The following is an 11,127-nucleotide window of genomic DNA, read 5'->3' as shown; positions in this document are numbered from 1 at the left end:
AACTGGCTAAGGTGATTGTAAAAATGGAAAGAAATCACACCATTTTGTATAGCAAAGCAGTTGCAGTCCATTACATACATGTGAATTGTCTTTATCAAAAAGAATAATACAACTTCTTATATTTTTGTGAAAAGCAGGAAGTTACACTAGGAGTCAAGCATGTAGGCTAAAACTCCCACAGGAACAGGAAGACAGAGCTCATCTTCCTCGATGTTTGCATTTCAAAAAGAAGACCCAAACATTCCCAAGAAATAAAAATCTCTGAAATGCAAAACTAGCAAGAGACTAATTTAGCTTTTAAAGAGATTTAAATACAACTCAACATGACAGATAAAACATTTGCAATCTATTTTCTAAAGGAACTATCTAACAGAAAGAAAGGGAGAAAATGTTTTCTCTCTCTTTTGGCATGAGGGAAAATTACATTTTTAGAATTTATATTTATACTTTATACAATATACAAAGACAGCTCAGTGGATAAAGAATAGTCCTTTCAATAAATAGAAAAATTGGGTGTCATATACAAAATATACGAACCTTAACACATACCACACACCTTATACAAAAATTAACTCAAATGGTTCCAGCCCCGGCGACAGAGCGAGACTCCGTCTCAAAAAAAAAAAAAAAAAAATAAATAAATAAATAAATAAATAAATAAATAAATAATAAAAAGTGAAAAAGTGTAAAACTATAAAACTTATAGAAGAAAATACAGGAGAAAATCCATGTGACTTTGAGTTTAGTAATGAGCTTTTTTTTTTTTTTTTTAGATATTTTACAAAAAGAGAAAAATTAATACATTTCAGTTGATTAAAATTTAAACTTTTGTTTTGTGAAAGACACTACTAAGAAAACAGAAAAGTAAACCAAAGGTTGGGAGGAAATATTTGTAAATCATATATCAATAGAGGACTTTTATCCAGAATATATAAAGGATATCTAAAGCTTAATATGAAGAAAACAAAAAGCTCACATTAACTTAACAAGAACTTTATCAAATAAAGTACACAATGGCAAGTAAGTATATTAAAAGCATCTCAACATTATCAGTCACTACAGAAATGCAAATTAAAACTACAAGAAGGCAGAATATTCTGCAAAGATGGTGGGGTATATAGCATCAAAATCTGACTCCTCCAAAGTCAACAATTGCACTGGCAGAATTTGTCTGATATAACTATTTTGGAACTCTGCAGTCTACTGAAGGCTTGCAACTTTTAGGGGAAAGCTTGGATGACAAATTGCTGTTATTTTAGTCAATTCCAGCTCTTAAAATAGTAGTAGCTACCTATGCTCTACACCAGGGGTCCCTAACCCCAGGGCCACAGACTTGTACAGGTCCATGGCCTGTTAGGAACTGAGCAGTACAGCAGGAGGTGAGTGGCAGATGAGCAAGCATTGCCACTTGAGCTCCGCCTCCTGTCACGTCAGTGGTGGCATTAGATTTTCATAGGAGCATGAACCCTATTGTGAACTACGCATGTCAGTGATCTTGAGAATCTAACTCATGCCTGATGATCTGAGGTGGAAGAGTTTCATCTTGAAACTATCCCCCATACCAGGTCCATGGAAAAATTGTCTTTCACAAAACTGGTCCCTGGTGCCAAAATGGTTGGGGACCCCTGCTGTACACCTCAGCCACATGGTAGACTATTTGCACATGTTCCTAGAGCAACTTGCACACAGCTTGTAGGACCCAGGGTGGACAAAACTAATTCTACTCTTTAAATAGTGTTCATCCGTGCTTAGTTGTTAATTGCCACTCTGATCACGAGGGTGCAGACATTGAGGTGGTAGCATTGTTGTTGTACCTTCCCAAATTGTGCAAGCCTCTTCTCCAGCTGAAGTGATTTCCAGGGGATGTATAAAGCTGGTGCCCCTCCCCTTCATTTTTCTTTTTTTCCTTTTTTGGAAGCCAGAAATTAAAGACTATGGCATTCAAAAGCACGCACATACGTGAAAGAAATTAGAAAATCACTATATATGCCCAGGGAAAGACAGAAGCTCAGAAAAGATCTGAGAAGACCTTAAGTTCACATCTGAGGTTGATTCTTGGCAAAGATATAGTCTATAGCAACAACGACAACCAAAAAGGTCTTAATAACAAAAATACTTAAACCCCAGGGAAGGGAGAAAATCTGATTTCCAGAGTTAGCATGTTATTACTTATAAATAGCCAGTTTTCAACAACAACAAAAAATTACAAGACAAGTAAAGAAACAGGAAATAATGGCTCATTCAAAGAAAAAAAAAAACCATGATAAAAATCATACCTGAAAATGGATCTACTAGACAAAGACTTAAAAACAACTGTCTTTAAGATATTCAAAAAAGTAAAGGAAGATGTGGAGAAAGTCAACAAAATGTTTTATGAACAAACTGGAAATAGCAATAAAGACATACAAAACCTAAAAAGAAACAAACAAACAAAAACCAAAATCCTGGAGCCAAAATTTTCAGTAACTGAAATGAGAAATTCACTACAGATATTCAAAGGTTTGAGCAGGCAGAAGAAAGAATCGGCGAACTTGAAGATAAGGCAATGGAAATTATTAAGATAAGACATGGAAAAAAGATTAAAGAAAAGTGGACACAGCTTTTGGGACACCATCAAGTGAATCAATGTACACATTGTGGAAAGTCCCAGAAGGAGAAGAGAGAGAAAAATAGAGAGACTATTTAAAGAAATAATGAGTTAAAGCTTTCTAAATTTGATCAATGATATAAATATAAACCTCCAAGAAGCTCAATAAATAAACTCCAAGTATGATGAATTCAATAAGACTCAAACCAAGACATGTTGTAATAAATCCTTTAAAAGTCAAAGGCAGAGAGAATCTGGAAAGCAACAACAGAGAAGTAACTCATTACATATGAGAAATCATAAATAAGATTATTAGGAAATTTCTCATCAGAAACTTTGGAGGCCAGAAGAGAGTAGGCTGATATATTCAAAAGGCTAAAAGAGAGGGAAAAAAGCTACCAATCAATAATCTTATATCCATCAAAACTGTCTTTCAAAAGTGAGGGAGAAATGAAAACATTCCCTGAGAAACTACAGCTGAGATAGTTTATTACCACTAGCCCTGCCCTGCAGACAATACTAACAGGAGTTCTGCAGGTTGAAATGAAAGGGCAGTAGACAGTAACTTAAATGTGTATGAGAAAATAAAGATCTCAATAAACACATGGGAAATTATAAAATTAGTATTATTGTAACTTTGGTTGGTTACTCCACTTTTTGTTTTCTACATGATTAGGAGATTAATGCATTTTTTTAAAAAATTATGAGTTTAAAAGCTAATGTTATAACATTTATTTTTAATTTTATGTTCTGTTTTCTACATAATTTAAGAGACTAATGTATTAAAAGGAATTATTTGTTTTTGGACAAACAATGTACAAAAATATAATTTTGTTATATTACCAACTGGAAAGGATGGCTATGGGGTAGTAAAGGAGTAGAATTTTTGTATGTTATTGAAGTTATTATAAATTCAAATTAGAATGTTATAAAATTAGGATGTTAAATGTAATCCTCATGGTAACTACACAGAGAAAATAGCTATAGAATATCCACAAAAGGGAATGAGAAAGGAATTTAAATATTTCACTACAAGAAAAATCACCTAAACAGAAGACAATAGGGATTAAGGGACAAAAAGCTATAAGGCATAAGGAGGTAAGTCTCTCATTATCAGTAATTACTTTAAATGTAAGTAGGTTAAACTCCCCAGTCAAAAGGCAGAGATTGGCAGAATGGATATAAAAATATGATTCAATTATATGCTGTGTAGAAGATACTCACTTTAGATCCAAAGATACAAATAGCTTGAAAGTGAAAGGATGCAAAGAGATATTCTATGCAATATTAATCAAAGAACACAGGTGGCTCTACTAATACAAGGCAAAATAAAGTTGAAATAACAAAAAGTTACAAGAGACAAAGAAGAATATTATGCAAAGTAAAATAAGCCAGTCATAAAAAGACAAATGTTACATGATTACACTTATATGAAGTACTCAGAGTAGTCAAAATCATAGAGACAGAAAGATTGGTAGTTTCCAGGGACTGGGGTGAAGGAAGAATGGAGATCTATTGTTTTTGGGGGGAATGTAGAGTTTGTTTTCCAAGAATAAAAGAGTTCTGGAGATAGGTGGTAATGATGGTTGTACAACAATGTGAATGTACTTAATATCTCTGAAGTTTACACTAAAAAATGGTTTAGATGGTAAATGTGATGTGTATTTTATCACAGTAAAAATGGAAAAAAAAACACAAGAAGATACAGGTATTAGAGTGGCCAATAAGGATGGCATTACTATGTGCTAGTGAGAACATGGAGCAACCGAAATAGAATATATTGCTGGTAGAGATGCAAAATGGTACACCCTCTTTCAAAAATAATTTAGCAGTTTCTAATAAATATATACTTATCATATGACACGGAAATCCCCTCCTAAGCTTATTGAAAACATGTTCACATGAAAACCTATAAATATTATAGATGCTTTATTCATAATTATACAAAGCTTGAAAGAACTCAGATATCTTTCAACAGATAAGTGGATAAACAAACTGTGTTATATCCATACAATGGAATATTACTCTGTGATAAGAGGAATGAATTATTGGTTAACACAACATGAGTAAATTTAAATATATTTTGCTAAATGAAAGCAGCTACACCCCCAAAGCTATCTTTATATGATTCCATTTATATGACATTATAAAAAAAGGCAATTACATTAGGATAGAAAGCAAACCATTAGTTGCAAGGTGTTGAAGGTGAGAAGAGAGGAGTTGACCACAAAGAGATCACACAAGAAAATTGTTAGGGTGGTGGAACTTTTCTCTATTGCAGTAGTAGATACCTGACTTTAATATTTTTCAAAACCCATGGAAGTATACACCACAATGAATGAATGCTACTATATGCAAATGTTAACATATCAACTGGGATATCAGGGTAATATCAAAGAAAAAAATTATTCTGGCATTTGATAAAATGGTAAGGAAGATTTCATTCAGGACTATTAAATAAATCAACTTCCGTCTGATCTCTCTCCTCTATTGCAATAAGAATATCAAGAGAGAACAGGCTTAGTTCCAAATACAACAAAGACGACTGGGGATTTACATCCAGCAAGCACATTGAGCGGAGTCAGTGTATAGAAAACTATTAACAGCAGGCTGGGCACAGTGGCTCACGCCTGTAATCTCAACACTTTAGGATGCCAAGGCGGTCAGATGACTTGAGGTCAGGAGTTCGAGACCAGCCTGGCCAATATGGTGAAACCCCATCTCTATTAAAACTACAAAAATATTAGCCAGGCATGGTTGCACACACCTCCAGTCCCAGCTACTCAGGAGGCTAAGGCAGGGCAGGAGACTTGCCTGAACTCAGGAAGCAGAGGTTGCAGTGAGCCGAGATTGCATCACTGCACTCCAGCCTGGGTGACAGAGTGAGACTCTTGTCTCAATAAAACCAAAAAAAAAAAAAAAAAAAAAGGAAATCATTAACAGGAGACCTTCAAGGGTAGGGGGATTTTTTTTGCCTAACTGACATGACAGGATTCTTGCTACAAACGGCCAAGGTCTTGGACATCAAAGGTGGGGGATGAAGAGCTTGATCAGATATCAAGGACGATCAGATATCAAGAAAGGAAGATTCTCCCTAAACTGACTTAGCAGTATTCTTGCTAAAACTGGACTGCACAAGGATGGACATGAAAGTCCAAGATGAAGGCCTAGTTGAGAAACGTGCTCAGAGGAGCCTTTAAAGACTGGTTAAAGACAGTCTATCCATAACCAGAAAGAAATGTAGATTGTAACAAATAAATCTAGCAGTATTAAACATTTATGACATAACTTCACTGAAGGGGATAGAGAGAAAAGAAGCTGACCTAGGTAACTCTGGAAAACAATTTTTTTTTTGTGGGTGCTGTAAAGCTAGAGAACAAAAGTACTGTTCACAAACACCATCCTCTAGCTGGGAAATTTTTTTTCACACAAAAGCACAGATTAGCAATTCTGGAACTAATCTAGATGTATAATAAATTTGAACCAATAAGTAAATATGTTGTAGATAAAGACAGCCAGATTTCTTATTGCCAGAGAAAGGAGTTACAAATAATCGAGAGATGGAGGAGTCGGAGAAGGCTAAAATAACTCTGTGATGCTGCCTTAAAATCACAGAAATCAGTACAAACTCATGTTTATACACACACACACACACAAACATGCATGTACACATATATGTCTAATATGTATAAATTACATGTCTGTGAATGTGTATGTACTTGTATTAGGATATATACATGTATTTCCTAGCTTTGTCCTCTTAGATGAACTAAATGCCGTGGCACCCAGGGCTAATGAGCACACTTAAGGTCCAGATAGTAGTTTTTACCATTCTCCAATAAAAGAAACCATGACTTCTTGAAGAAATGGCTGAATCTAGAGTTAGGACAATGAAAAAATGAGCCTGGAGCATCTTGTAGTACCAAAAGGTATGAAAGTGCTTTTTGTAAAAGATAAGGGCATGTCAAAAGGACACAGAAGTCAATCTGTGAAAGCTCCCAGTGATCAAACCTGGAACCACCTGAGCATAAAATGAATATCCTTGAGTCCACATTGATATAAGCACAAAATTAAATACATAAATAACTATGGGGAAATGCATGTTTTTCTTACAAAATAATTCCAATTAATAAATGTAAAAGGCATGACAGAAATATAAAGTCAGGCTGGGCGCAGTGGCTCATGCCTGTAATCTCAGCACTTTGGGAGGCTGAAGCAGGTGGATCATGAGGTCAGGACTTCAAGACCAGCCTGGTCAACATGGTGAAACCCCCTCTCTACTAAAAATACAAAAATTAGTTGGGCATGTTGGTGCGTGTCTGTAATCTCAGCTACTCAGGAGGCTGACGCTCCTGAGACCCAGCAAAGGGTATTTTGACAGAGTGCTGGGTCCCACCTCTGGGACCCAGGAGGTGGAGGTTGCAGTGAACCGAGATTATGCCACTGCACTCCAGCCTGGGCTGCAAAGCGAGACTCCGTCTCAAATAAATAAATAAATAAATAAAGTCAGCATTAGAACACCACAGGAATAATTGCAGCTGGCAACATCCGCTGATGGCTGCAAAAATTAGTGAGCAAAACTTTAAGAAGAAAGAGGATACTTGCATATCCTAAAAATCTCCCCTAAAATATGTATTAATTACTGTTAGTGGTTTTACTTTATGTCTATAGATTCATTTATACTCCTTACTCCAAAAATGGAGCTTAATTCTCCTCCATAAGTAACTCACTTATAAATTATAGTGCATGAAAAGGGAAAAACTAACTTCACAATGGAGAAACCTGTCAGGTACTACCTTAACCAAGTGATCAACGTTAACATCATCAGTAATAAGACTAGACACAACCCAGACATCTTAATCTAAGGCTAACTTTGTCCTACTGAGAGGTGACAACGTGCTAGCAGCCCTCCCTTGCTCTTGGCACCTCCTCAGCCTCAGCGTCCACTCTGGCCGCGCTTGAGGAGCCCTTCAGGCCACTGTTGCACTATGGGAGCCCCTCTCTGGGCTGGCCGAGACCACAGCCGGCTCCCTCTGCTTGCCGGGAGGTGTGGAAGGAGAGGCCGGGCGGGAGTCGGGGCTATGCGCGGCACTCGCGGGCCAGCGCCAGTTCCGGGTGGGCACGGGCTCTGCGGCCCCGCACTCAGAGCCGCCGGCTAGTGCCGTACCCTGGGCAGTGAGGGGCTTAGCACCCGTGCCAGCAGCTACGGAGGGTGCACCAGGTCCCCCAGCACTGCCAGCCTGCCCATGCCACGCTGGAATTCTCACCGGGCCTCAGGCACCTCCCCGTGGGGCAGAGCTCAGGACCTGCAGCCTGCCATGCCCAAGCACCCCCTTCCCTGCCATGGGCTCCTGCCCGGCCGGAGCCTCCCAGACAGGTGCCGCCCCCTGCTGCTGCAGCGCTGGTCCCATGGATGCCCAAGAGCTGAGGAGTGTAGACGTGCTGTGCGGGACTGGCTGCCCCCACCATGCAGTCCACTTGGCGAAGCCAGCTGGGCTCCTGAGGTGGGTAAGGACTTGCAGAACTTTTATGTCTAGCTAAAGGTTTGTAAATGCACCAATTAGCACTTTGTGTCTAGCTCAAGGTTTGTAAATGCACCAATCAGTACTCTGTCAAAACGGACCAATCAGCTTTCTGTAAAATGGGCCAATCAGCTCTCTGTAAAATGGACCAATCAGCAGGATGTGGGTGGGGTCAGATAAGGAAATAAAAGGAGGCTGTCCGAGCCAGCAACGTAACCGAGTATCCCTTTCCACATGGTGGAGACCTTGTTCTTTCGTTCTTTTCAATGAATCTTTCTGCTGCTCACTCGGTGGGTGCGGGCTTATTTTATGAGCTGTAACACTCACCGTGAAGGTCAGCAGCTTCACTCTTGAAGTCAGGGAGACCACGAACCCACCGGAAGGAACGAACAACTCCAGACAGGCCGCCTTTAATAACTGTAACATTGCGAGGGTCCATGGCTTTATTCTTGAAGTCAGCGAGAACAAGAACCCCCCATTTCAGACACACTACTAGTGAGGCAAGGCTTTTTAAAGTGTTCTACCCAATGCTTTTCTAACTACTTTACCCAATGTCTTGTAAATCATGAGGTTTTTCAGCGTGGCTAATAGAAGGAGGCAATATTACAGGCTCTGTATGGGAAGTGGACACTGTTTCCTTAAACCTTCTAAGGGAATTCTTTCTTCAGCCTCAGGTAGTTTTCTTACATACATGTGCTGATCAGTACTCTGTTGAAGACTCAAGGGAGACACTGTGTGGATCAGAATTTTCTCTCAATGCAGCTCTTTTCTCTTCAGTAATCTGTCCCATATTCTCTAAATACCTGGTTTCCCCAGTCTTTCAAATCTGTCTCTCAGTTCTGAGATCCACCTTGGTTTCTCTTCCTGTGCCACACTTAAAAAACAAACAAAAAACACCGCATTCATTAAGCTGGAGCAATCATTGGGTTCACCTCATTAGCTTCCTATATTTCAGGGATCACTGTGCTTCATGACGTGATGTCCAGTGTCTTAAAAACCTAATGTGTTTTGTCATGTTGTTTTGTTGTTTCATGTGAAAGAATAAATTTGGTTCCTGCTACTCCACCTTGTAGAGTTGAAACACTCTTTAAGTTCTTTAATTCTAGCTTTTACATCTGTTATCACTCAATCATTTTATCTGTGTCCATTTATTTCCCTTATGACAGTTTTCTCAAGTCAATCTTGTGCTTAATTCATCTAAACATCAAAGTATTTTATATTTATTATCTAAATATCAACAATCATTGCTAATACCTGCTGTTTCCAGTGCAGAGATGAATTACAGAAGCACAAAAAGTATATGCAGAATACATAAGTGATGGAATTAATAAAATAATACTTTTCAGGATTATTTTAAAAAGTATCTGGGTAAACATAAAGCACTCTAATATGTTTAAAAAATATTTATATTTTTTACCCACAACTAAATCTTCCCCACTGTAATCTCTCTGTCTCTCGACTCTGTGAGGTCAATTTATTACTTATTTTTCTCCCAATATGCTATGCATGTCTTCCATTTCTTTCCCAGTGATTCAGGTCTGTCCTTTTAAGTTCATGAGAAGCCCACAGCAGCTTAAACTGGTTGAGTTTGATGCTCTACTTCACCACTGCAGCTCACTCAGGTCAACTCTCTAACAGGAAGCAAACTGGTAACTACTTTGTGAAACTTGAAATATGCTTGACTCTTGTGATCCAGAATAACTGTTGCTGAGTATTTTTTCCTCGTTTTAAGGGTTTAATGGCTATTTTGGTGAAAAAGAGAGAAAAGGGATTTTTTGGGCAATTACTCTTCAAATTAAGAAAAATCATCTTTAAGCAATCAAACTCACAGTGGGGTCCAAAGTCACCCAAACATGCAGCTAGTGCTCTTAATTCAGCAAACTCTTTGAAGAATATTCATTGGATTTTTAATTTTGAAGATAAGAACCAAAGGCAACCCATTTAGATAGCATCAGGCCTAAGACTTTAAGACATTTAGTTATTACAGCAGGCAGCATCACAAAACATTCAGCAACCATGGGATTTGAGAGCAGCAGCATAAATGCCAACCATTGACTTCTAATTACCAAGCACTTCTTAAAAGATGGCAGTTGGCACAGTGGCTGGTGATCCAGTTTTTCTTCAGTTTTCATGTGCAGTAGTAAGTTATGATTGTTGATGTGTTTGTTTTCTGCGTTGTATCACATCTCTTTCTGGAAGTTACTTGCTCATCCAAATTCATTCAGCCACTTGCCTACTTAACTACCTTCCTCCCAAATTTCCCTGGTAATGACAATCATTTTTTCCACTTTCCCATAATCAAAGATTTGCATCAATCTTCCACAAATATCCTTACTCATAATAGTACACCCTTACTATTGGTCCTTTAGAATAGTGTGATACACACATCCTGTATATTAAACTGCTGACTTGTGAAGGGGAAGCTTAAACATTGGCTAGTGTTCAGGTCAATGACCTTGGTACCAATTTGATCTCTTTTAGAAGTTAGGTATTTGTAGCTCTACCAGGTTCTGTTAACTCTGCCTTACTCGCCATTTTTGGAAATTGGATTTTATTGTTTAGGCTTGGCCTATGCAGCATTCAATCTGCTCTTTTCCCAAGGTGTAAAGTGTAGTGGTGGTCACTGCATTTCAGTTAAAAATCTTGTACTTCATTTTTGGCTTTAGAGAACCCAGACCTGCTGCCAGCACTTGGCCAACATCCTGACCAAGTCAGCCTCATCCCTAAAAGTACCATACCTTCAACCTATAATCCAGTCTCCAGCCTGTAACTACATACACACACCATAGGCCAGGAGTAGAGCTATTGTGTGAAACCTGTATCTATTAAGATGTTTCCATGATATTAAAACTCAGACCAATAGAGATTGGAAGACACTATGCTTCCAATGAGAGCATAAATATGCAGGATTAGTCACGTGACTGTTATTTCAGTGGTTTAGTTAGCTATAGCAGGGGTGGAACAGGCCTAGGTGCCACACAATTAGTTTATTCACAGACTCTAGGATCTGTTCTTCAC

Source organism: Rhinopithecus roxellana, chromosome 1 (assembly GCF_007565055.1).
Source record: "Rhinopithecus roxellana isolate Shanxi Qingling chromosome 1, ASM756505v1, whole genome shotgun sequence".
Taxonomy (NCBI): Eukaryota; Metazoa; Chordata; class Mammalia; order Primates; family Cercopithecidae; genus Rhinopithecus; species Rhinopithecus roxellana.
The sequence above is the reverse complement of the archived record's forward strand: the minus strand, read 5'-3'. Positions refer to the sequence as shown.